Raw genomic sequence first — 24,008 nt, 5'->3', positions numbered from 1 at the left:
ATCTGGGTCTACACGCCACTGTTCCTGTAAGTCACACATGTTACCCAGGACCACAGTGGTGACCTCCGTCTTATCCTTAGATTTGTCAGTCTCCTTCTTGAGTAGCTCCACATGCTGAAAGGACTCTCAGCCATCTGTGCTGTAGACCAGAATGTGGCCATCAGTGCAGGAGAAGCAGCGCTGTGGCAGCTTGGCCCCATTTTGAAGCCCCTGGGTATTATAGGAATGCACCTGCTCCGGCACTTCCCAGTCTATCTCAGTAGAATCTACGTAAATGTCTTCCTGGGTTTCAGTCATCTCAGAACCCATTACATGATTCCCATACAGGAGCTGTTCTAGGATTGAAGTTTTACCCACAGATGCCTGATCACACATGATACCTTGTAGCTCTTCTCCGCCTTGCAGCTCTTCCCCAAACTCCCAAGCTCTTCTTCAAACTCCCAAGGCTCCCACAGAATCCTTACCTAGCCCCTCCCAGTGGGCAGAAACCAGAGCAGTTGCACTGCCATAGACTTCCCTCTTCCACCGCTTATTTATTTATTTATTTATTTTTCATATTTTAATAACTTATACATGATAGTAGAATGCATTTATGAACTTTGGTATATCATACATAGGTGGGATATAATTCTCATTTTTCTGATTGTACATGTTGTAGAATCACACTGGTCATGTAGCCATCTATGTACATAAGGTAATAATATCTGTTTCATTCTACTATCCTTCCTACCCCCATATCCTTCCCTTCCTCTCCCCTCCATTCACTCCCCTCCTCTAATCTAACTCTATTATCACCCCCGCCCTCACCCATCTTATTGTGAATTAGCATCCGCATATCATAGAAAACATTCAGCCTTTGGTTTTTTGGGATTGGCTTATTTCTCTTAGTGTGATTTTTCTCCAACTCCATCCATTTACCAGCAAATGCCATAATTTCATTCTTCTTTAAAGCTGAATAATATTCCATTGAATATATATACCACATTTTCTTTATCCATTCATATGTTGAAGGGCACATAGTTTAGCTCCACAGCTTAGGTATTGTGAATGGAGCTGCTATAAACATTGATGTGGCTGTGTCACTGTAGTATGCTGGTTTTAAGTCCTTTGGGTATAAACCAAGGAGTGGGATAGCTGGGTCAAATGGTGTTTCCATTCCAAGTTTTCTGAGGAATCTCCATACTGCTTTACATAGTGGTTGCAACCAGCAATGTATGAAAACATGGCATTTATTAATCTGACTTGACAATGTATTTAGATTTTTGGATGTTTCAACTGGGAACTAAAATCACCACACAGGAAAAAGACTGTGGCTTTTGCTAGATTTTTTAAACTGTAGCCCTTGTCTGTACTGTGTGTGTGTGTGTGTGTTCGTGTGTTTCCATCTGTCTGTCTTCTCCTTCCTCTGTCTCCTCAGAGAACATCTTGGGCTCATTTAGAGGAACTAGTGAATGTGTCAGGGCTAATGACCACTTTTGTTTCAGACATGCTTTTCAGTAGTGTTTCACAAAACAAGCACTTTCCACAGAGGGCCTTTTGACACAGAGATCAGTTCCCATAGCAGAGATCAGAGGTGGTCAGTCTGGAGGTGATCCTGTTAGCTCCTCTCCTTGGGGAGCCAATCTGAAGTAATATTTTTGTCACTTCTGCCTTCTCCTGAGTCTCTGTAGATGCTTTGCTTTTGTTTGTACTTGGAGAGACATTTCTTAATGACTCTTATAATAATAATTATGTATTGTTTACAGTTGTAAATTAAGTATAACCTTATGAGATTGCTCACAAATATTTCTAGGATTTTGATGTCTGATGCTGAAGAAACACTAATTCAGTCAGCTATATTCTTTTACCTCTGTAACAAGTATGGAAACAAATGTGACCTGCACACTAGAGGGAGGGCAGTCTACTTTTCTCAGACTTAACCGTTTTAATGATAAACACTTTATTCTGGGTGTTTCTGGGTAAGTTTACTAAATAATATCTCAAATATCTGGGTACTTTCTGTTACATTCAAGTTGACATAAAATTATAAATCATAAATATATTGTCCCACAGCACTGGATTTGTAGATTTCAGACGACTCTGCCATAAGCTCTGACTCTGTGGCAGAGTGTTGTTTTCTTTTCTGTAAAGCAGCCATATTGTGCTAGTCCACCATTAGTAATGCAGTTTATCTTCTGTCTCAGTGTCTTAATGATCAAGGCAGAATAATTATTTCCTGGAAACACTAACTATATTTCACATTCCTCAAAGAAATCTTTTCTTCATTAGAAAATATACCAATGGCATCAGAAACTTGTGGCAAAAAATATTTTCCTCTGTCTGAAAATTCTAATCCATGCAGTGTGCTTATCAGGTATGAATGTTGCTGAGAAGACAGTCATCACATCACAGTGGTGGGACACAGTGTTTCTGGCTGTTGAAGATCTAGTTTCTCTATGCCTCTGGTGCTTGTTATCTAGGACTGCTGTAAGGCTACAGTGCAATTTAAGTTTTTTAACTATGAAAATCAAATTTAGGATATCAAGTTTAGTCATTCCAAGCTATTTATTTATGTATGCTATAAATATAGTCCCTTATAAAGCCTCATGCTTTAGTTAAAAAAAAAGTAACATTCCCTTAGAGTCAGTGATTACAAATCATTTCATAAACCCAACAGATGAGAGCCCTTTTTAATATAGGCTGATCTATACATATTTGAGAGTAAATTTGGCAGTCATTAAAATGCTTATGTTGGGATTATGTGACTATAAAGGATATTTGGAACAGTAGGAAGAAATTTTCTTTAGACTACAAGGAAATTTCTTTTTCTACCTGGGTACTTTATTTCCATGATATCCAAAAAAATTTCCAAGAAATTCTCTCAGCACTTCACATGCAGAATGTATGTATCAGCCCAGGTAAACTTGGCATGCAATCTGTAGCTGTCAAAGGAAGTAATATAAGATGTATTGCTACACATTTCCATTTGTTAGTCTATGAAATTGTGACATGAATTTTTTTGTCTTTTACTATGTTGATGGGAATGATAGTTGTTCACCTGAAGAACTCAACAAGCACAGAAATTCCAGGGCCCCCTTAGCCTCCAGATCCTTGAGCATGCCCTGATTGGCACTGGATTGGTGACTGTTTCCTTTCTTTTGATTTTGGGAGGAGGGGCTACAGCAGGCACTAGATTGTTCTAGGGCCAGCATGTAACATTCGCCACTGGAGGTGAGAAGAGAAACAGGAACATTTAGAAATTTGACAGCAATAGTCCATCACTGAAATTTTTATGAGAACTAGCTAAATTTTTGAGCATTTGTTGGAATGTGAAAGAAACATGAAGAGATTATTCTTTCAGATTCTGAGGATAAACAGGCATGGCCTTTGAATTTTCAGAATCTTTGAAGAAACATTAATTTAGCCAGCTGTTACGTTTACCTCTGTAACAAGTATGGAAACAAATGTGACCTGCACACAAGAGGGAGGGCCATCTGCTTTTCTCAGTCTTACCAAAATTTCTAAGAGCAAAGGTTCTTAGAATTAATTTTTTTCCTCAGGTATAGTAATTTAGTTAAACTTTCCAGCCTCATTTTTTTTTCCCTACTGAAAAGAGAATAATAATTTCTACCTTCACCTTCAGAGATTATTGAAAGGACTAAAGACCTTCTAGATACATAGAAGGTAAGTCAGTTTTTTTTTGTTGTTGTTTGTTTTTTGTTTGGCGGTGGGGGGGTATATTAACCTCTGTACACTTTTAAAAAAATCTTTTTTTTCTTCCTCATCTAGTTTATGTCTTGATGAAATTTAGAGTTAGAAAACATACCCTCAGGACTTTGTTCCTACTTGTTAGGTTAAAGGGGCTTAGACTATCTACCTGCTATAAAGAAGACTTAGCAGCTTTTAGATTTTATAAGTCTACTTCCCTACTTTATGCTTGTAGTTTTCTGAGAGTTGAAAATGTGATTTCAGTAGCTTTTCATAACACACCCTGCTCCAAAATAAATAAATGCTCAATTTACAGATGTGATATCAAGACACACACACACACACTAAAAAAAAAAAAAAACAAAAAAACAAAAAAAAAAAAAAACGAAAACAAACAAAAAACCTTTTGTTTGTCCAAGCTTCCCAGAATAGACTGTATGGGGTTTGGTCTGGATCACAAATCAGCTCCCTGCATTCCATTGCTTGTCCTCCCACCTTTTAGCACCATTTTATGAAGTCTGCTCCTTATGACTATGTGCATCTGTGTTGGAAGACCTAGAATGTCCCTCAAAGGTAAAGTATAGCATTCAGTGGACTTGGTGTGGGAAGCTTCTCTGTGTTCCACACTCAAAACACCCCCGCAATTATAGGTGCAGATATCATCCGATTATTGTAGAAGCCAAAGAAAATAATTAAAAGTGTGTGTGAGAAACTAAGAGAAAAGTTGTTTCTAGAAGCATTCTGTGCTGTGGGATCCAGGGAAGCATTTTGGATTTCTATTGGCTTCTGGGTTTCGAGGTGCTCTGGAGTTTCATGTCAGTTGGCCATGCAGACATGACAGTGGTAGACACTAGATTGACCAAGAGACTCCTGTAATCAACGAGGCCATCTCAGCCTTGGGAAGTCCCGCCTCATCCTGAATTACTTTTATGTTTGCTCCAGATTGATCTTCTTTACCTTCACCCTCTGCTTATATCCCTCTCCCCTAGGCAATTGTAATTCTTCTAGAATCCATATTTTTGCCAGAGAAAATTGGGTTAGAGAGAGAGAGTGAGAAAAAGAGAAACTAGACCCCCACCTGTTACACATCCCAGTAACACCACACTGTGGACCAAGCCTTCATATATGGACCTTTGTGGGACCCTTAACATCTACATTGTAGCAAAAGCTTTAAATAGGTTTTTGTTGTTGTTGTTTGTTTTTTGTTTTGGGCTATGGTTCTGTGGTCATGGCCCACATGGCCATGGCACCTATCTACTTGGGGCAGTATCTTTGTCTATCCTTATTGTGGAGCTAGGAGCCCATGAGATAAAAAGCATCACCAAATCCCAGTTGATTTTTCTTCTTCCTTGGGAGGACTTTTATACTCATAGAAAAATACCTATTATTACTTTGATTTTTATCACTGTTCAATTTAAAATATACTTTTATAAGCCTTTAAAGTTATCAGAAAAACTTTATTTATAAATCTAATTTTGCATAAAAATAAGAAACTCATTTTTCTCTACCTAATGTTCACATAATACATGAATCTTATAGACCAACATAACCATTTTACATTTAAGTGATCAAATTTCTTTTAACATCTTAATAATTATAAATTTCATATATACATTTCTCACAAATATCATATAACTAATAAATCGATAGTTAAGTAGTTCATATTCTTCCAAGTATCATCAAAAACAAATAACACATTTGTTTTTGTGATTTCCCAACACATTTGTAGTTATTCACAAAACACATTACTGTGCCATTATAAACACAACTTAAAAGAGTGATGGGTAAGTAGATAGAAAGACTATCCATCTAAGAGGGTACAATATTACCATGTTGGCTAGACTGAGAAAAATTAGAGAACCTGAATGCTATTTAGAAACGGAATCTTGTTATACTTTTAAAGACTAAACCCACAGTTACTGAGCAGGGGATCCTAATTAAGGTCGGATTTCTTCTGATTCTTCAATTCTAAACTCTCTGTCCTTCACTGAAGCCCAGAACAATCTCACAAGTTTCCTAAATTGTCCCTTAAGTTTGTGGGAGTTAGTACATTTCAGGTGCTGGATATTTATTCCCTTTTGTTTAACTCTTGTGTGTGTGGTTGTTTGTTTTTTGGTTTTTTGTTTTTCCAAGCCTGGGCCACACTAATGATTTGACTTACAGTTGTATTTTCTTTCTCCTTTATAAATTGTGTATCTTCACTGACTGCATCTGTAGCTGTCATATTATCAGTTTCTTCTTAGCACTGGTGCTTCTCTGAAGAGAAGTATTTCATTGTCCTGATGTCCCATGGAGAAGATTCACTAGTTGCAATGAAGGCACAATATCATTTACGTTTTTCTTCAAATATTTGCCTTTCTCACTTGACAGTATTTCTCTTATTTCTCTTTTGGTAATTATCTCAAAATGATTGGTCTGGGAACTTATTCCTAGGAAACAGGTTTCTGGTGTTTCTTTCCTATTCTTTTCTTTTCTAAAGGTGTAGCATCTTATCTTCAGTCTTAACAAAATGAAAATAACTACCTTGAACTTGAGGGCAATCTTGGACTTCATCATCTCTTGTTAGTACAAAGCTTAAATCCAACAGTGGCTGGCATTGGGAGGCATATCTACCCTGTCATTATCCTCCTTTTGGAACTCTGTTTAAACTCTTGTTAGGATTCATGGGGGGATTCAAAGATATGTCGGCATACATGTAGAAATGATCTGGGTACTTTGGAAGCAAAATGAAATAACCAAATGGGTTGAAAGACTTAAGAAAAAGATGTTTCCAAAAATAAATGCATGGAATCTGGGGAAACGTTTGGATTCCCATTTTCTACTAGATTTTGAGATATCCTATTTTTTTAAGTACAGAGGCCATGAAGACATGATGGTGGCAGACAATAGATTGACCAAAGGACACCTCTTATCAGTGAAGCCACCTTAGCTTTAGGAAGTCATGTCCCATCTTGACCCATTTATATCATGCTATTCCATATTGATTCCCCATGAGTTCCCTTACCCTCACCAGGAGCTGATCTTAAAGATTTAACAAGAAAAATACTCAGTAAAGGTTATTGACAATACATTTGATATAGAAGCAATTGTCGTGGACCAAAATGTTTAAGGAAATCACAATTAGGAAGTGAGATATGAGCTCAATTACTGACCTTTGATAATTCTTTATACATTCCATGTACAAGACTTTTGTCATTTGTCTTCAGGTTTTTTCTTCCAGTCTGAATACTTTTCCATTTTATGAATATAATATATTTTGTTTATATATTTACCAGTTGATTGATGTCTGGATTATTTTCAGTTTGGGGCTATTATAAATAATGCTGCTATGAACATTTGCTTTCAATTCTTCAGGGTAGGTTTGTGTTTTTATTTCTCTTGAGTAAGTACCTAGGAGAGAGACTACTGAGCTATTTAGTAAGTGTATGTTTAACTTCATTAAGAAACTACCAAAGTGATTTTCAAAGTTGCTGTACCATTTTGCATTTCAACCAGCAACATTTGAAGGCATTGTTTCTCCACATTCTTGTCAATACCTGTGTTATTAGTCTGGTGGATAATATCCTTTCTAGTGGGTATGCAGTGGTATCTCAGTAAATCTATATTTTCCTAAGTCGCTAGTGATTGTGATATCTTTTTTTTAAGGAATATTCTAATTTAAATTCCTTTTTGAATCTCTTTGACTTTTACACCATTAGCATCACATATTTATATGTGTATTTTTATATGCTATGTTGTTATCTGCTACAGGTTTCTTTTTATTAAATATCTTTTTAAGTGCTTGTTAGCCATTCATGTCTTCTTTGCTGAAAATCTTTTTTTTTTTTTTGGCTTACTTATAAAACCTAAGAAATTTATTTTACTTTTCTTTTTTTTAATTGGTTTTATTTTTTTAAATACATGACAGTGGAATGCATCACAATTCTTATTTCACATATAGAACAATTTTTCATTCCTCTGTTTGTATATAAAGTATGTTCACACCAATTCATGTCTTCATACATATACTTTGGGTAATGATGTCTATCATATTCCACCATCCTTGCTAATCCCCTGCCCCCTTCCTTCCCTCCCACCCCTCTTCCCTATCTAGAATTCATCTATTCCTCCCATGCTCCTCCTCCCTACCCCACTATGAGTCAGCCTCCTTCTATCAGAGAAAACATTTGGCATTTGTTTTTTTGGAATTGGCTAACTACACTTAGCATTATCTTCTCCAACACCATTCATTTACCTGCAAATGCCATGATTTTATTCTCTTTTAAATTAATTATTTAATTTTTGATATTTATTTTTTTAATATTTATTTTTTAGTTGTAGTTGGACACAATACCTTTATTTTATTTATTCTTATGTGGTGCTGAGGATTGACCTCAGAGCCTCACACATGCTAGGCAAGTGCTCTATTGCTGAGCCACAACCCCAGTCCTGAAAATCTTATTCAAAAATTTTTAAAGATATTTTTGAGTTGTCTTATATTGAGTCACAAACTTTTTTTTTTAGTTTGCCTATGAATCCTTTATCAAATACAATTTATAAAAATTTTCTCCCCATTTTTTTCTTGTCTTTTCCCTTTCTTAATAATGTCTGACGAGCAGAAGTTTTATATTTTGGTGAAGCACAATTTTATTGATTTGTTCTTTATGAGTAGTACCTTTAGTGTCCTATCTTAAGAAATCTCTGCTTAACTTAAGATCACAAAGATTTCCTTGTATATTCTTTTCCAGAAATTTTATAGTTTCATGGCTTAACACTTAGATCTGTGACCTGTTTTGAGTTAATTTTTCTGTATGGTTTGAGATTAGAGTCTAAGTTCTATAAAATGAAAAACACATATGTTGAATTATTATAAGGGTTAAATGAACACCTGTATCATCATAATGCAGCATTTTACATAGCAGATGCTCAAAAGATGTGAATCTTTTTTGCTTTTTGACTTCTGAGCTTTCTCAAAATTGCATTGTGGGGGTGGAGTCTTCTAGAATTCCCCTGTGGACAGCCCACTGTCTGTTGTATAGGTCTTCAAAATTTGATTGTGATGTTGAATTTCTATACTTTTTAAAGAGAAAAGTATAGAAAATACTAGATGAAACGGTAGTTCTCTCTGCAGTGAGACCTTAAATATTATAAATGGGATGAGACGTAGAAATATTTTAGTACTTTTTAAAATCAATTTCAAGATCATTTTTCAAACTGGGATACATTTTGGTTTTTCCCAAAAAAGAAGGGAGAGAAATAAATTGAAAAGAAAAATACTTTAGCTATGTAGTGGAACTTAATGAAGAGGTGCTTACTGAAAAGAAGAATTAAACTTCCATTTCCATTTTAACTTAAACCTTTCTTCGTAGCACATGTCCTAGTTTGGTAGGTGACATGCATTAAACCTCACATTTCTTAAAACAAGGGCTATGTCTGTTTGAGTTACTGCTACATACTTAGTTTTCAGGACAGGGCCTGATTTATACTAAGTGCATAATTAATAACCACCACATTCAGGTATTAAATTGGTTATTCTAGACAATTAGCATGTTTTTTTAAGTTCATCATCAATATCAATAATCATGTTTAAAATTGTGTTTAATTTTGTATTCCAAGTTTAATGTTCTTTCCAGGTTAAAGAATATTCTTTAAAGTAGGGCTAAGCTCCTCCCCCAAGTAGTTACCAGGAAAACCCAAGCCTTCAGTGTTTGAGCGTCCAAGAATTTTTTTTTTCAACAAAAGGGCTGCTATCCCTAAAGAGATTTGAAACCACTGGTTTGGATGAAGTGACTTGCCATGAGAGTGAGAAATCTGCCTGGTAGAGCTCAGGGACCTACAGTGTTGATACAGCTTCTGGCTCCTGAGGCTGCCCTGGAGCAGGATGTTGGGACATGTCTAAACAGTAACCCCCTATGAATGTTTAACACTAATTTATTTATATCAGTGACATCATTTCTAAATCTTAGGGTAGGGCCAAATCAACTTCCATTTCATAGAACAAAGATGAGGAAAAATTTCTTATTTCTCTTAATAAATACATGGGCAGATGTCACTGTTGCTGTACCTTATAGTAACATAATATCTGTGTGTGTATTCATTACTGACCCTTCCATTTTTCTATAGACTAAAATGGTACCCTAGCTGTCTATGATGCAAGTTTTCAAAATTTTAAATCTTTCTTTGTTCTAATTTGCTTCAGATCTCAAAACTGGATACTATGACATCGAGTGTGCTATAATCAGGGTTGTATATGTATGTTTCATAAATGTCTGAAATTTTCCAGAGCTGATCCTTTCTGTTGCACATTTGTAAGCACCACTTTCTCTATATAGTTGGAAAGCAGAGCTCCCTGGGGCGAGAACAGTAAGCAGGCAGCTGCCTATTTACATGCCATTTTACATTGACTTTCACCTCTATCTAAACACATGTGCTAACACACCAGAATATCACACATAAATTGGTGGCACATCATAGAAGGCATGAGGTCCCATAAATCAGTGAAGAATTTATGCCTCTGTTTGATCATGGGTATTATTTTGGTAACAGACTAAGCTTAGGTCATCATTTGATAGTTATATCCAGTGAAAGTCAATACCATCTACTCATTGATGAATGATACTGCCTTCATTTTACTATTTCTTTTGTGTCCTGTGTTTGAAAGAAGTTATCTGATTTTCATGAATAAAGAAGAACAAATAATAATTTAAAAATATCAAATTTTAATGATGATATTAATTATAATAACAATTTAAATGATTCGTTAAGTCACATCCTTTGTAAGTAAATTGTGAAAATTATAATAATAAAAACAATTTTGGAGTCAGAGTATATGGATGAAGGGAAAAGAAGAATGATACAAACAAATGTGGAGAAAGAACAGAGTGATTGGGTTTTTCCCTTTAATTTCTGATCTTTCTCACAGTTAGAGAGTATGTCCTATGCAAAGAAGTGAGTGAAAAGCTTGGAAGCTGTAACCTGCTAGGTTGGTGAGCGTTGTTTCTGCAGATTGGGCACCTATACTATATATAGAGAGAGGATGTGTTTGAAGTCTTTTGTGCTTTGAGTGTTTTATCTATTACTATAAAACAACTTTATAATTTTATAGTGTTTAATTTCTAAGTGATGTAATAGAAAGAACAGCATGTTGAATAATGTTATATACTTGGTTTTTTCAGGGCAAAGGATGGGTTTTCACTAATAATTAAAGCTAATGTGATTTGTGCCTAAAAAAGATGCCCTTCAGATTTGTGGCAACAGAGGGAGAGATTAAAATTATGCATATTTCCAATGGTATAGACATGAGATCATATTTATAGATTATTGTTTCCAAAACCTGCCTAATAATTGCTGCTTTTAAGTTTTAATTAACAATAATCTGACCTGCAAATTCCTTTAAGGTCCTAGATCATTTTTTCTTTTTCTTTCCTCTTTCCTTCCTCTCTCTCCTTCCCTCTTTCCTTTGTTATTGTACTGGGGGTTGAACCCTTTCTTATTTATTTTGAGACTGGGACTTTTTCATTTTGGCAATCCTCCCACCTCCACTTCCTGATAGCTGGAATTAATAGCGTGTGCCACCGCACTCAATTTATATCACCTTTTTGCTTGGAATATCAGATAAAATTGAATCTTCTGAAGCAGTTTATCTGGTTTGCATCATGAAAAAAAGTGAGGGGCACAAGGCAAGTCAGGCTTTAGTTTATGGATTCTAAGTAGCCCACAGCCCTGCTAAAATAGGGTTATGAGGGATCTATTAAACACATGTGACTGAGAGCACCACTGACACTGAGATCGCATAATGAGACCATCCTCATCATACACCAAGCCTTATCCCAGGCTGCAGATGGCCACTTGGTCATCAACTTTGCTGTTACTTTTTACAAGGTATTTCTTCCCTACCTGGTCAAGGAATAAATATGGAATCATATATATGTATTATCTGTGAAATTTTAGTTATTTTACATAGTTTTAAAATTTATTTTAATACTAATAAAACCCTGTTCTTATATTTTTTATGGTAGATGTCTGTCCTATGTCATTAGTCAGTTTCTGTAAGGTTTTATGTTTGTTTTGTGTTGTGTTGTGTTTTGCCTTTGTCTTTGTTTGCATGAAGTTGAAAGGATAAAAATTTAACAAACATCTCAGAGTGGGTTTTCTCCAGGAGAAATCTTCATCTTCTGAGGATTGAGAAAGTCTGTGTGCTGCTCAGGTTTTCTTCCTTCTTTGAGCAGAGGGGCTTAGAAAGATGTGGAAGGATGCTGCTCCACTGGAGGCCTTTCCTTTTGGAGATAGGGAGTTCCTGCTAGGCCAGGCCTTTGATAAGCTACATCTCAGAAAGCACCTGTATATGGTGAAGAATAGATTTCCTAGTTAAGGGATAGCTTACTCTTCAGTAAGTGATAGTCTTACTGAAGTGATTAAAATTTTTTTTAAATGAGTGTTCCAGGTATTGTGCTGAGCTTGTAATATAATGGTTAGAAGCAATATTGAAATGGTGTTTTCTTTCATGCATGTGACAGTCACGCTAATAAAAATGTGCTTAAAATTGACGTAGTCCTGGTGTGACAGGAATATGATTCTATACGAGGATGTAACTAAAACTCACCTTATCTAGATAAGTAATCAGGGAAACTTGAGTAGAGATCTGCAAGATGGGTTAGCTAAACCTAGATCAGAGAGAAACTTCTAGTTAGGCAAGCACATCTGTTGCAGAAAGTGGATGAAAAGGAGAGGGCTATAGGAAGAGATCCCTGAGGCCGTGTTTGGGTTGGGCCCCCAATTGCAATCCTGAGCAGAAGTCAACATGGAGAGGTTTGTTATGAAACATTTTCATTGGGCTATATTGAGAAGAAGAATTGGAGTATGCACCATAGTGGATATTGGGAAGGCAGTTATAGAAACATTGCCATAGATCAGAGGAGAAATGATGGTAGCTTGGACTCAGTTGGCTTACCGGAGGGATCTGAAATACATTCAGCAGGCAAATTCAGGAGGACCTGGTGATGGTTTGACAATGTGGGCTATAAGGAACAAAAAGATTATCAAATATTACTCTCAGGATTCTGGCTTATGCAGGAAATGGAAGGTAATACCCATTGTAAGGAACTTTGGAGGAAGCCCAGGTTTCCAAGGCCAAGATTATGAGTTCTGACTTGATTGTGTTGGAATTGCTTCCCCTCTGTTCTTCTTTTCCCACCTAACACAATTACTGTTGTTTTGGGCTGTCCCAAGATCCTTGGTTTGCAGAGCCTGGTTTCCGTGTCTCCCCTTTCAGTTTAACCTATAAAAGCCTTCTTAGTTGACCCCTACTTTCAGATGCCCAAGTACCAGAGGGTCCCCTTCCCTTTAGAATATTTTGGTTTCTAGTTGCCAGTATATGATAATCTACATAAGTTTAGAACTGCTAGTGTCTGTTTCAAAAGAATTAACTGAGGGTGCTAACAAACCCTTGTTAGTTTTCTTCTAGATTCAATAAGATTATAATTGAACTGTTACTTAACTGACTACTCAGTGTTTATGAAGCAAGTCAGATGTTAGCAAGAATTAAGCTTCAAATAAAGACTAATATTCAGAATAAAAACAACAGAGATGTTTCTACTTCAGAAGTTCACTAACTGTCAGAAAAAGGGCATGGCATAATCATCAGTGTAGTTCTGAGACAGGCATTCCAGGCCTGAGTGCATCTGTAAAGCTAAATTTACCACTCTTCTTTCATGTGTTTTTAAGCTGTAGTGGATTAAAAGCTCTTGTTCAGATAAATCTGACTGAGTGTTATCTATGTATCATTTTCATTCTCATTGTCTAGAAATCTGTAAACAGCAAAATTTCCCCTTAATTTCACATTAAGATTATTTTGATTTGACAGTCTTTTGACAGTATAAGAATTATTTGGGGGAGTTTCTGACTTCTCTTTAAGGGTAATAATGTTGAGTATATAGATTCATTATCCTCTCCTCAACCATCGCCTGCCATTTGTGGCAGTCTAGTCTCTGTTGAAATATGCTAGTAATAATTAGAAGTGTCCTAGTCTTCCTATCTATTGATTGGTTAAATTTATGCATTTGCATTTAATCTGAAAAGGGGACATGTTAAGCTAATAGATTGTAGAAGTAGCTTATATGGAAAGTATTTGTAGAATGGATTGCTTTTTTTTTTTTTTTCTATACATCAGGAGCACCTGTGACTTTGAGGAAATCCTGGATTACTTATTTGTACATATATCCTCAGGACTCCTCTGCTTCTGGATTTAATATAATATAAACAGACATTTCTTTTTTAACTTTTTAATGTTTTTATCAGTGCATTATAGTTATATAGAATGGTTTATTCTGACACTCATAAAGGCATATAACATAGTTCACTCATTCTCAATCCCTAGTATTTTGTTTTTTCCTCCCCTTCTTCCTTAAGCCGATCTACTTTCTCTACTTTTATTCTTCTGTTTGTTGTTTTTTTAATTGGTATATTATATATATAAAATTCATTGTAATATATTCACAGATGCATATTGCATAAGTTGGTCAATTTCATTCTGCAGTTTCTCCCTTTACCTACTTCTCCTCCTTTCTCCTTAATATCCCCTTCCTCTACTCTACTCTTCTCCTTTGTATTTTCATGATATCTCTGCCACCACCCACTTTTTGTTCCTTATTTAACTCTAGCTTCCGCAAATGAGAGAAAACATTTGGCCTTTGACTTTCTGAGTCTGGCTTAGCATGGTGTTTCCCATTTCCATCCATTCAACCAGCAGATGACATAATTTCTTTCTTCTTTATGGCTGAGTAAAACTCCATTGTGTATATGCCATATTTTCTTTATCCTTTCATCTATTGATAGGCATGTGGGCTGGTTCCATAACTTGCCTATTGTGTGTTGTGCTGCTATAAGCATTGCTATGTGTGTATTACTACAGCACACTAAGTTTCGTTCTTTTGGGTAAATACTAAGAATTGGAATGATAGCTAGATCATATTCTGTTGCTAACCTTGAGGAATTTCCATAAATACTTTCCAAAGTGGTTGTACTAATATGCAGTCCAACCAACAATGTGTGAATTCCACCTTTTTCTCCACATCCTCACTAGCAATTATTATTATTTGTATACTTGATGATTGCCATTCAGACTGGAATGAGATGAAAAATCTCAGTGTAGTTTTGATTTTCATTTCCCTGATTGCTAACGATGTTGAATATTTTTTCATGTATTTGATGACTATTTGTACTTCTTTTTCTGTGAAATGCCTGTTTGCTTCATTTTCCCATGTATCAATTGGATTATATTTTTTTTGGTATTTCTTTATGCATTCTGAAGTTAATCCTGTGTTAGAAGAGTAACTGGCAAAGGTTTTCTCCCATTCTGTAGGCTCTCTCATTATATTCTTAATTGTTTCCTTTGCTGTGCAGAACCTTTTTAATTTGATGCCATCCCACTTATTTAAGAAGTAGTTTCCTATGCCAATATGTTGGAGTGTTGACCCTGTTTTCTTCTAACAGTTGTAATTTGTAGTGCTTTTGGTCTAATATGTAGGTCTTAGATCCACTTTGCTGATTTTTGTGCAGAGTAAGAGATAGGAATCTAGTTTCAGTGTTCAACATGCAGATATCCAGTTTTCCCAGCACAATTTGTTAATAAGGCTATCTTTTCTCCAATGTATGTTTTTGGCACTTTTGTCAAGGAAAAAATGATTTTATCTATGTGGTCTTGTCATTGTGTCTTCCATTCCATTGGTCTTCATGTTTGTTTTTATGACAATACCATGCTATTTTTGTTACTGAAGCTCTGTAGTATAATTTGAGATCAGGTATTTTGATGTCTTCAGCCTTACTCTTCTTGTTTAGCTATTTGACTATTCTGGGTCTTTTATTCTTCCCTCTGAATTTTAGGACTATTTTTCTTTTCTTGTGAGAATGTTATTGATAGTCTGATGGGGATTTCATTGGATCTATAGATTGCTTTTGGTAATATGGCCATTTTGACAATATTAATTCGCCTATCCAGGAACACAGTAGGTCTTTCTATCTTTGAAGGTCTTCAGTTTCCTCCTATAGCATTCTTTAATTTTCAGTGTAGAGGCCTTTTACCTCCTTGGTTAGGTTTATTCCCAATTTTGTTCTTGTTGTTGTTGGTTTAGTGTTTGTTTGTTTTGTTTTGTTTTGTTCTTGAAGCTTTTATGTATAGAATCATTTTCCTCATTTATTTCTCAAGATTCATTATTAGAGTATAGGGATAATATTGATTTTTGTATGTTGGTCTTTATCTTGCTATTTTGCTGAATTAATTTGTTTATCAACTCTAGAAGTCTTTTGGTAAAATTATTTGTGTCTTCAAAGTATAGGATCATGTCACCAGCAGACAGAGATAGTTTGACTCCTTCTTTTCCTATTTATATCCCTTTAATGTTTTTCTTTTGCCCGATTCTCTGACTAGAATTAGAGTTTTAAGAACTGTATTGAATTGGAGTGGTGATTCCCTCATTCTCCCATGTCACTGGGATTACAGAAATATGCATCCTTGTCTTGTTTCTGATTTTAGAGAAAATGCTTTCAATGTTTCTCTGTTCAGTATAATGTTGTCTTTGGGTTGTCACTTTGCCTTTATGATGTTGAGGTGAGTTCCTTTTATCCCTACTTTATCCAGTGTTTTTAACATGAACAGGTGCTAGATTTTATTGAAAGCTTTTTCTGCATCTATTGAGATGATCCTATAACTTTTTTTCTTAACAGTATTTATATGATAAATAAAATTTATTTATTTGCATATGGTAGATTATATTTGGATCCTGATATGAAACCAACTTGATTTTGTTGTACAATCTTCTTAATAACATTTTTAATACAAATTGCTAATTTTTAAAAATATTTATTTTTTTCGTTGTATGCAATACCTTTATTTTGTTTATTTATTTCTATGTGTTGCTGAGGATCGAACCCAGGGCCTCGAAAGTGCTAGGCGCATGCTCTACCACTGAGCCACAACTCCAGCCCCACAGATTGCTAATATTTTATTAAGAATTTTTGCATCTGTGTTTATAAAGGTTATTGGTTTGTAGTTTTCTTTGGTGTGTTTGTATCAGGGTTTCATGGAATGAGTTTTTGAGGGTTCCATCCTTATTTCTAAGTAATTTGAGAATAATTGGTGTTATTTCTTCTTTAAAGGTCTGGTAGAACTTAGTTGAGAATGCATCTGCTCCTGGGCTTTTCTTTTTGTGGGAAGAAACCTAACTAAGCTTCTTAGTTAAATTACTTAAATCTTATTGCTTGATGTTGGTCTATTTAGGTTTTCCATATCTTCCTGTTCAATTTGGGTAGGTTATATGTGTGTATAAATTTGTCAGTAACTTCTAGATTTTCCAATTTATTGGAATATAAGTGTTCAAAATAGTTCCTAATGATCCTCTGGATTTCAGCAATATCTGTGATGATATCTTCTTTTTTACCTCTAATTTTATTGATTCATGTTTTCTATCTCTTTCTTTTGGTTAATTTGATAAAATATTCATCAGTCTCTTGTCTCAGAATAAACCAACTCTTTGTTGCATTGATCCTCTGTATTGTTTTAAGTAGACTTTTCTTGCCCAATCATATTCATTCTTCCTTCCTTCCTCCCTCCCTCCCTCCCTTCCTTCCTTCCTTCCTTCCTTTTTTTCTTTTTTTTTTGTACTAGGGATTGAACCAAGGGGCACTTTATTGCTGAACTACGTCCCCAGTTCCTCTTTCTTTTCTTTTTTTTTTTTTTTAATTTTAATTTTAAAACAGTGTCTCATTAAGTTGATACAACCAGCCTCAAACTTGAAATTCTCCTGCCTTGTTTTCCCAAGTCATTAGGATTACAGTTGGGTGCCACCATGCCTAGCTGATAAATTACTTTCTTAAAAATCTTTTTGTTTATCTTCATTCCTTCCCAGCTTTTCTTTTTAATCCCTTACTTGAAATCCTCTCCAGGTGTTATTCTTTTGCTCAAAATCTTGCACTGTGGGCTGTGAAATACAGAATTATATTATAGTCAGTTCTTGGTGAATTATTACTCTTCAAGACACTTCATTGTTAATTCTTTTTTTTTTTTTTTTAATGACCTAGGGGAACTCTCAAGCTTTTCCCCATCCTGACAGATGAGTAATGCATAGTCGTCTTGACTATAAGTATTGAAATATGGCCTAGCCCCACTGTTCACTCACTTGGACACACATTCCAAGTAACACTGATATGGTCAGGGTGAGGAGGGGTATATGTTGGGTCAGTTTGGGTTAGCTGGGAACTGGAAATTGGCTGTTTATTTGGGCACATACTCCCATACTACCAGATGTGACATGTCACTTGTATATTGTAGTATCATTTGGAAACTAGTGGAGCTAAGCTATTCTTAGGTCTCAGTCCAGGAGTAATTAATCTTTGACATATTGTAACACACTGTGATGTCTTGTTGCAGTTGTTTATTTTACCACAAAAGCTTTGTAAAAGCTTTTTCCACAGCAGTAGGCTGAGACCTTCACATATTTTTCATGCCTTTTGCTTCACCTGTTCGTACATCATCCAGTGGAGTAAGTTCAAACAGACCTTCCATGGGTCCCTGGAGAGCAAGGTGGTACTGTATTAACAGATCTCCTTGGGGTATTGATCCAGAAGGACGCTCCCTTTCTTTTACCAGAGAGGAAACTAACATTATAAAGAGCTAACGGAGTGTCGCCAGAGAGTGATAGCCATTAGATTAACAAGGGAAGTGGTAACTATCTCTGTGTCTGATGTTTCATACCCTTCTTTTGCATACTCTGTTCCCAATGCTTGGTGAAGTTGAACCTTATGCTGGGACTTGAGAAATTTAGCAGCTGTAGTCCCAGCCCTGGCCATACTTTCCGTGAGGCTTGCACAGGCCAAGGAATGAGAAAATCTGAGCCAAGGCATCTCAGCTAGAACTCCTGAGTCACTGTGGCTCAGTTCAAGGTTGTTGCATAGGTAAGACAGTCCTCACACTACTTCCTTCCCTCCTCCCAACCTTCCTCTCTGCCTTCTGCATTCCCACCCACTACAGGAAATCTCCCAGGTCATACTCCCAGCCAAGTGGTTTTCAGACCCATTATGGAACACTGCAAGTGACAAGCAGCTCACTGTCAACTTTTGCTGTGATTATTAGGGAACACTGGCTTTTTTATGTGGAATCTAAAGGCTTCCTCTTTAGAACACTGAAACGCCAGTCTTGTTTCCTGTCTGCTAGAGAAAAACAGAATAAACCTATTCTTCCTTTCACTTTCAGTCTTTACATATTTGTAGAGAGGTTTCATGTCCTTCCAAAGTCTTCTGAAATCCAAATAAAATAGTCTTCATTTCTCAGCCCTGAGGAATAAATCATTTAATGAACACAAATTATTTCAGAGTGCTCTTCCTCCAGTATACTCTCAGGGCCAAATTTTCTTGGGCAATGTCCCACACAAAATGTTGCTCTCAAGTGTGAAAACACAGCACTCCAATGCCATCTGGCTGTGCAAGCACGGCAGTTCCTTGTTTCTTTGATCTGGACATTGAACACTTACCAATGCAGCTAGGAAGAAGGTTAAATGAATTATTTATGGAGCTATTAAAATCATGTTTTCAAAGGGTATGTAATGACACAATGTAATAAATGGAAAAATCAGGCTCAAAATTGTATATACAGTATCATCTCAATTATGTGTAAAAATATAAATATGCAAAGGAAAAATTCTTTGAGGAAATACATCAAAATGTTACTGATTATATCTAGAAAGTATAATCATGGGTGATTCTGATTTTCAACTTTTTCACCTTCATATAGTTTCCATATGAGCATGTTTTATTTTTACAATCAGGGGAAAAGATTTCTTTTTTTTTTTTCCCCAAAAAAAGATTCAAACTCTTTTGAGAACTCCTTGCATCCTTAACATTTTCTCCCAATTTTTCTTATCTGGATACTTTCAGTTTGCTTTGTCAAATTTTCATTTTAGATCTTTCATCTCTTGAGGCATTTTGAAACTCTGATATATAATAGCCATATGATAGGCTAATAATCTGTTAAGTGCTTCTCCTTTACATTGCAGTTCTGTAAGTGGGTGCCTTATACTTTATTTATTTTTAAAATTTTATTGCCTACATTTTGCTCCAATGGGTTGAAGTAAAAAAAAAAAAAAAAAAAAGTGCACTATTTTTTTCCTCACCATTTATACCACTATTCTTACAACACAAAAAAATGCTCAAGATAATTTGGTGCAGCAATCCTGAGCTGAGCCACAGTGACTCAGGTCTTCTAGAAGTTATCTACCTGTTAGCCTAGTAATTATCTATTATTAGCCATGGACCTGAGGCAAGTCACTGTTCCTTTTTGCCTGTTCCAGGGATGTAGGCAAATGCCCACCTTCTCTACTCGGCAGTCTTAGGTTTCAAATGGAGCATCATCTAGTAATCCTGTGTACTGTTTCAATTTAGTTTTAGCATATCTCCTCTCATAATCTGGGTTCTTGGCTTCTCAGTCTTCCCTATTTTTAATCCCACAGATCATGTTGTCCTGAGAGTCATCCCCTTTTGTCATCTACCAGGTGTTCCCTGTGGATGAGATTAAATACAGTCATAGCTCACACAGCATACACCAGCAGCCAAGCAATGTGCCTTGCTTTTCTGGTCTACTTTCCTCTCCTTTTAAATTATATCAGCTCTGATTCTCCCAGCAGCCCTTCATGGTTGTGTTGGCTTCTCCATTTTATTGATGAGGATACTAGGACTTCAAGAGGTCAAGTAGTCTGTGCATGGTAACAGGTCCTACTGATTCTAGGTGGCCTGACTCTAGACGGTCAGTGAGTCAGGCCACGTGCTCCTAAAATTATGGAAAAGAGAGCCTCCCCTCCCCTCAGTGCTTATCCTTATGTTTCCATTCATCATTCTTTTTTTAGCTTTTGGAACTGACATTTATTTTAAGAAACCACTACAGAGAAATGTCACCTCAAGCCTGTCTTTCTCCGTTTCACAACATAAATTTTTATCGACACAATAAAATATTTTATTCCCCTTATGCGTTTTAGCCCCTGCCATCAACTGTAAAAAAGGGGTGACATCTATCCTGTATAGGTGGAAATATTTTTCCCTTACATTGGTAGAGAAGTTTTGGTTCTGAGGTGCTTTTGAAATAGTATCTGTAGTAAAAATACGAGGAGAATACAAGGCCCCCTGGGATGACACTTTAGGACTGGTTTTGGGTGTCCTGTCCAAGGTAGGAAGACCCACATGTAAGGGCTTCAGACCTGCTGTACAGTTTTGCTCTGTTGAGCAACCATGTGACCCTGGGAAAGAGATTTAATTCCAATTTCCTTCGTCAAAGTGAGATTAATACATAACTATTACTAATACACTAGTATATTAGTACAAGTACCAATATTAGATATAAATGGTAGACTTATTGTTGGGATTTTTAAAATAGAGTATATAAGCAGTGGTACCCAGTATATAATGAATATGCAGGTATTATTTGTGGCTCTGGCAGTGGTGATTATTTGTGGTGGACACCAGTAATTTTTGGCCAAAGGGTTCTTCCCCCCCCCCAAAGTTTTAATAATAGCATTATTAATAAAAGAAAATAATTATTTGAAACAAAGGAAAAACAATATATACATCCAAGGGGTTTTCACGTAATCAGAAAAAAAGTAATACAAATTTAATCTAATTAATATCTTAACAACACAGAAGCTAGCAACATTATTGGATTCTTTTTTTAATTAAATTATTTATTCTAATTAGGTATATATGACAGCAGAATGCACTTTGATTCATTGTACACAAATGGAGCACAACTTTTTCATTTCTCTTCTTGTACATGATATGTAGTGTTGCACCATATGTGCAATCACATATATACCTAGGGTAATGATGTCCATCTCATTCCACCATCTTTCCTGCCCCCATGCCCCCTTCCTCCCCGCCCCCTTTGCCCAATCAAAGTTCCTCCATTCTCCCCCCCCCACACACACACACATACATTATGGATCAGAATTCACTTCCCAGAGAGAGCATTCGGCCTTTGGTTTTTTGGGATTGGCCTACTTCTCATAGCATGATATTCTCCAATGGCCAGAGGGTTCTTTAAGGAGAGATTTCCAATAACACTTTTCAAGTCTATGTCTTCTCTACCTTTCTAAATGGGAGAGGTTAGTAAAGGGGGAATCTAAGAGGAAGTACCAGACAACTCTAAACATGTAAATTCTTAATAGTTAGACACTTACTTGGAGAATTTCCTACTGGGGCTCTTGGTGTGATGGGGCCTCAGCCCTGGGATTATTGGTGGGATCATTCTAGAACATTCTTGAGAGGCTGACGAAGGGATCAGGGCTAATTTCTATCCTTTTTCATGGCATCAGCATCATCAGTGGGGTAACCTGGTCAACTATGAGAACCAAATCAAGGTGATGAAGCCAGAACTTCAGGCAGCGATTCCCCACAGTGCTGTGGGGACTGATAACTGGTTTCACCTGTGACATCTGCCTTTAAGGTGTCCATAATTACTCTAACCACAACTTTTCCTGAATAGAGAGGGTGGGTTTATGTGGAATGTCTGACATAAAGAATTTTGGTAAATCATGAGAAGAATGTTTTTAACACAGATGATGTCATCAAAGGGTGAGTTTTGGACACTGGGAGTTCCAGCTTCCCTGTCTATTACCTGTAACCACACACAGCACCTTGTTTGTATTGCAGATACTCATGTGTATATCTGAGTCCCAGCTGGATCTGAATCCTTTAGGAGAGAAAAGACTCTGAAAGGGCTGGGTGTCTGTGCTTTCCCATTGCTGAGTTCAGCGCCAAGCCCAGAGAACACATTTGCTTTTTTCCAGAGGAGGGAGGAGGTCTTTTTCCCAGCAGGTCATTCAGTTCCCTTCACACACTTCAGTTCTAAAAATCCAGAAAATGTCTTGCCAGCACTTCAGAGTGGCTGCCCTTCAGCCCACACACACCCTGATGTTTGTCCCACGCCTTTTCCCCCCCAATGGCCCCAGACCCTTTGCAGATTGGTACCCCAGTGTACTCCTGTTTTTACTTTTTGGCTTCCTTCCCTTCTGCTTCCTCACTTCAAAGCAATCAGAAAGTAATTCCCAGAAGAAACTGCCTAACTTTGAACTTTTTATGCCTTTTAAAGCTTTTACATGCCAGAATCTCACCTATTTCTAATATTGTAAAGATTGTACTTTTTAAAATAAATACACCTTCTGAGACTTAATGCTGTAATAATTTTCAGAGTAATAAAATGACCTCCATCTCTCTGGGTCCTTTGTATCCATTCCTGGTTTCTGACTGAAGGTAGAGTATGCTTCAGCCAACCAATTGACCTTCAGGAATTCACCAAATAAGTGTTAGTACTGTTCTCTTTGAAAAGATGACACCCTTTAGGAAATGAATATGATCATGTATTGGAGCATTGGCTGGTGGTAAATAATTTGGCTGCTTAAGGGAACAAGGAGGGTATCACTTTAACTGAACACCCAAACAGTATCTTGGGATACTTTTTCTCTTTAAAAAAAAAAAAAAAAAAAGGAAAACTGGACATCAGACTTAGTGTTTTCCCAGAATGACTTGAATTTGTTAACCCTAAGCCTGAAGCATATGTCGATACAGATAGTTCTGGATCAGAGAATTCCAGATTTTCTTTTAAGCATGTTAGAAGGTTTTCATGGTAAAGAAGATACAGTCAGAGGAAAGAGCATAAAGCTGATCCTTTTTAAGTACATGAAACGTATAGTCTATGCCGTGAAATAATGTGCACTCTGGAATAATCTCCAAGAACAGTGATTCTTAGCCTAACTGAGCCTCAGGTTGCCTGGGAGAGCATTCAGCTTGGAACCACCTCAGACTAATCAAATGAGGAGTTTCTGTGGTGGTTAAGATTAGATTTACTGCACTAGAGAAATGAGTCTGATGTTGAATTTTTCAAAGCAGATGAAATTAGCTTTATAAATAGTTTATGTGCCTTTTTACCAAGTAATTTCTATTATAAGAGTCTATTTTCTAAGAATGTAGTTAGTAATTTTGACAAAAAGTTTATGGAAAAAAATACACAATAGCATCATACTTGATAGGACAAAATTGTCATGATCTAAATATCTAACATTAGAAGAGTGGCTAAATTAATTGTGGTATATCCATAATGTTGCATATATTCAGAAAGTAAAATGGAGTTATAAAAGGCTCATGATGCAGTCATAGATGACAATAGCAAGGTACAAAATTGTAAGTGTACATAAGGGAAAAATTGTATGATTCCACTTACATGAAATTCTTTTTTCCCCATTTTTTAATTATTATTTTTTAAATAAATGACAATGGAATGCATTACAATTCATATTACACATATGGAGCAC

General features: G+C 36.2%; 1 protein-coding gene and 1 pseudogene across 4 annotated transcripts in view; one reads left to right on the top strand and one right to left on the bottom strand.

The window, feature by feature from the left end:
• Positions 1-24,008, top strand: part of Kdm4c (lysine demethylase 4C) — a 395,886-nt gene that overhangs the window by 355,330 nt on the left and 16,548 nt on the right. The window lies entirely within an intron of this gene.
• LOC143390938 (NF-kappa-B inhibitor-interacting Ras-like protein 2 pseudogene) lies at positions 9-375 on the bottom strand (annotated as a pseudogene).

Source organism: Callospermophilus lateralis, chromosome 2 (assembly GCF_048772815.1).
Source record: "Callospermophilus lateralis isolate mCalLat2 chromosome 2, mCalLat2.hap1, whole genome shotgun sequence".
NCBI lineage: Eukaryota > Metazoa > Chordata > Mammalia > Rodentia > Sciuridae > Callospermophilus > Callospermophilus lateralis.
The sequence above is the reverse complement of the archived record's forward strand: the minus strand, read 5'-3'. Positions and strand labels throughout refer to the sequence as shown.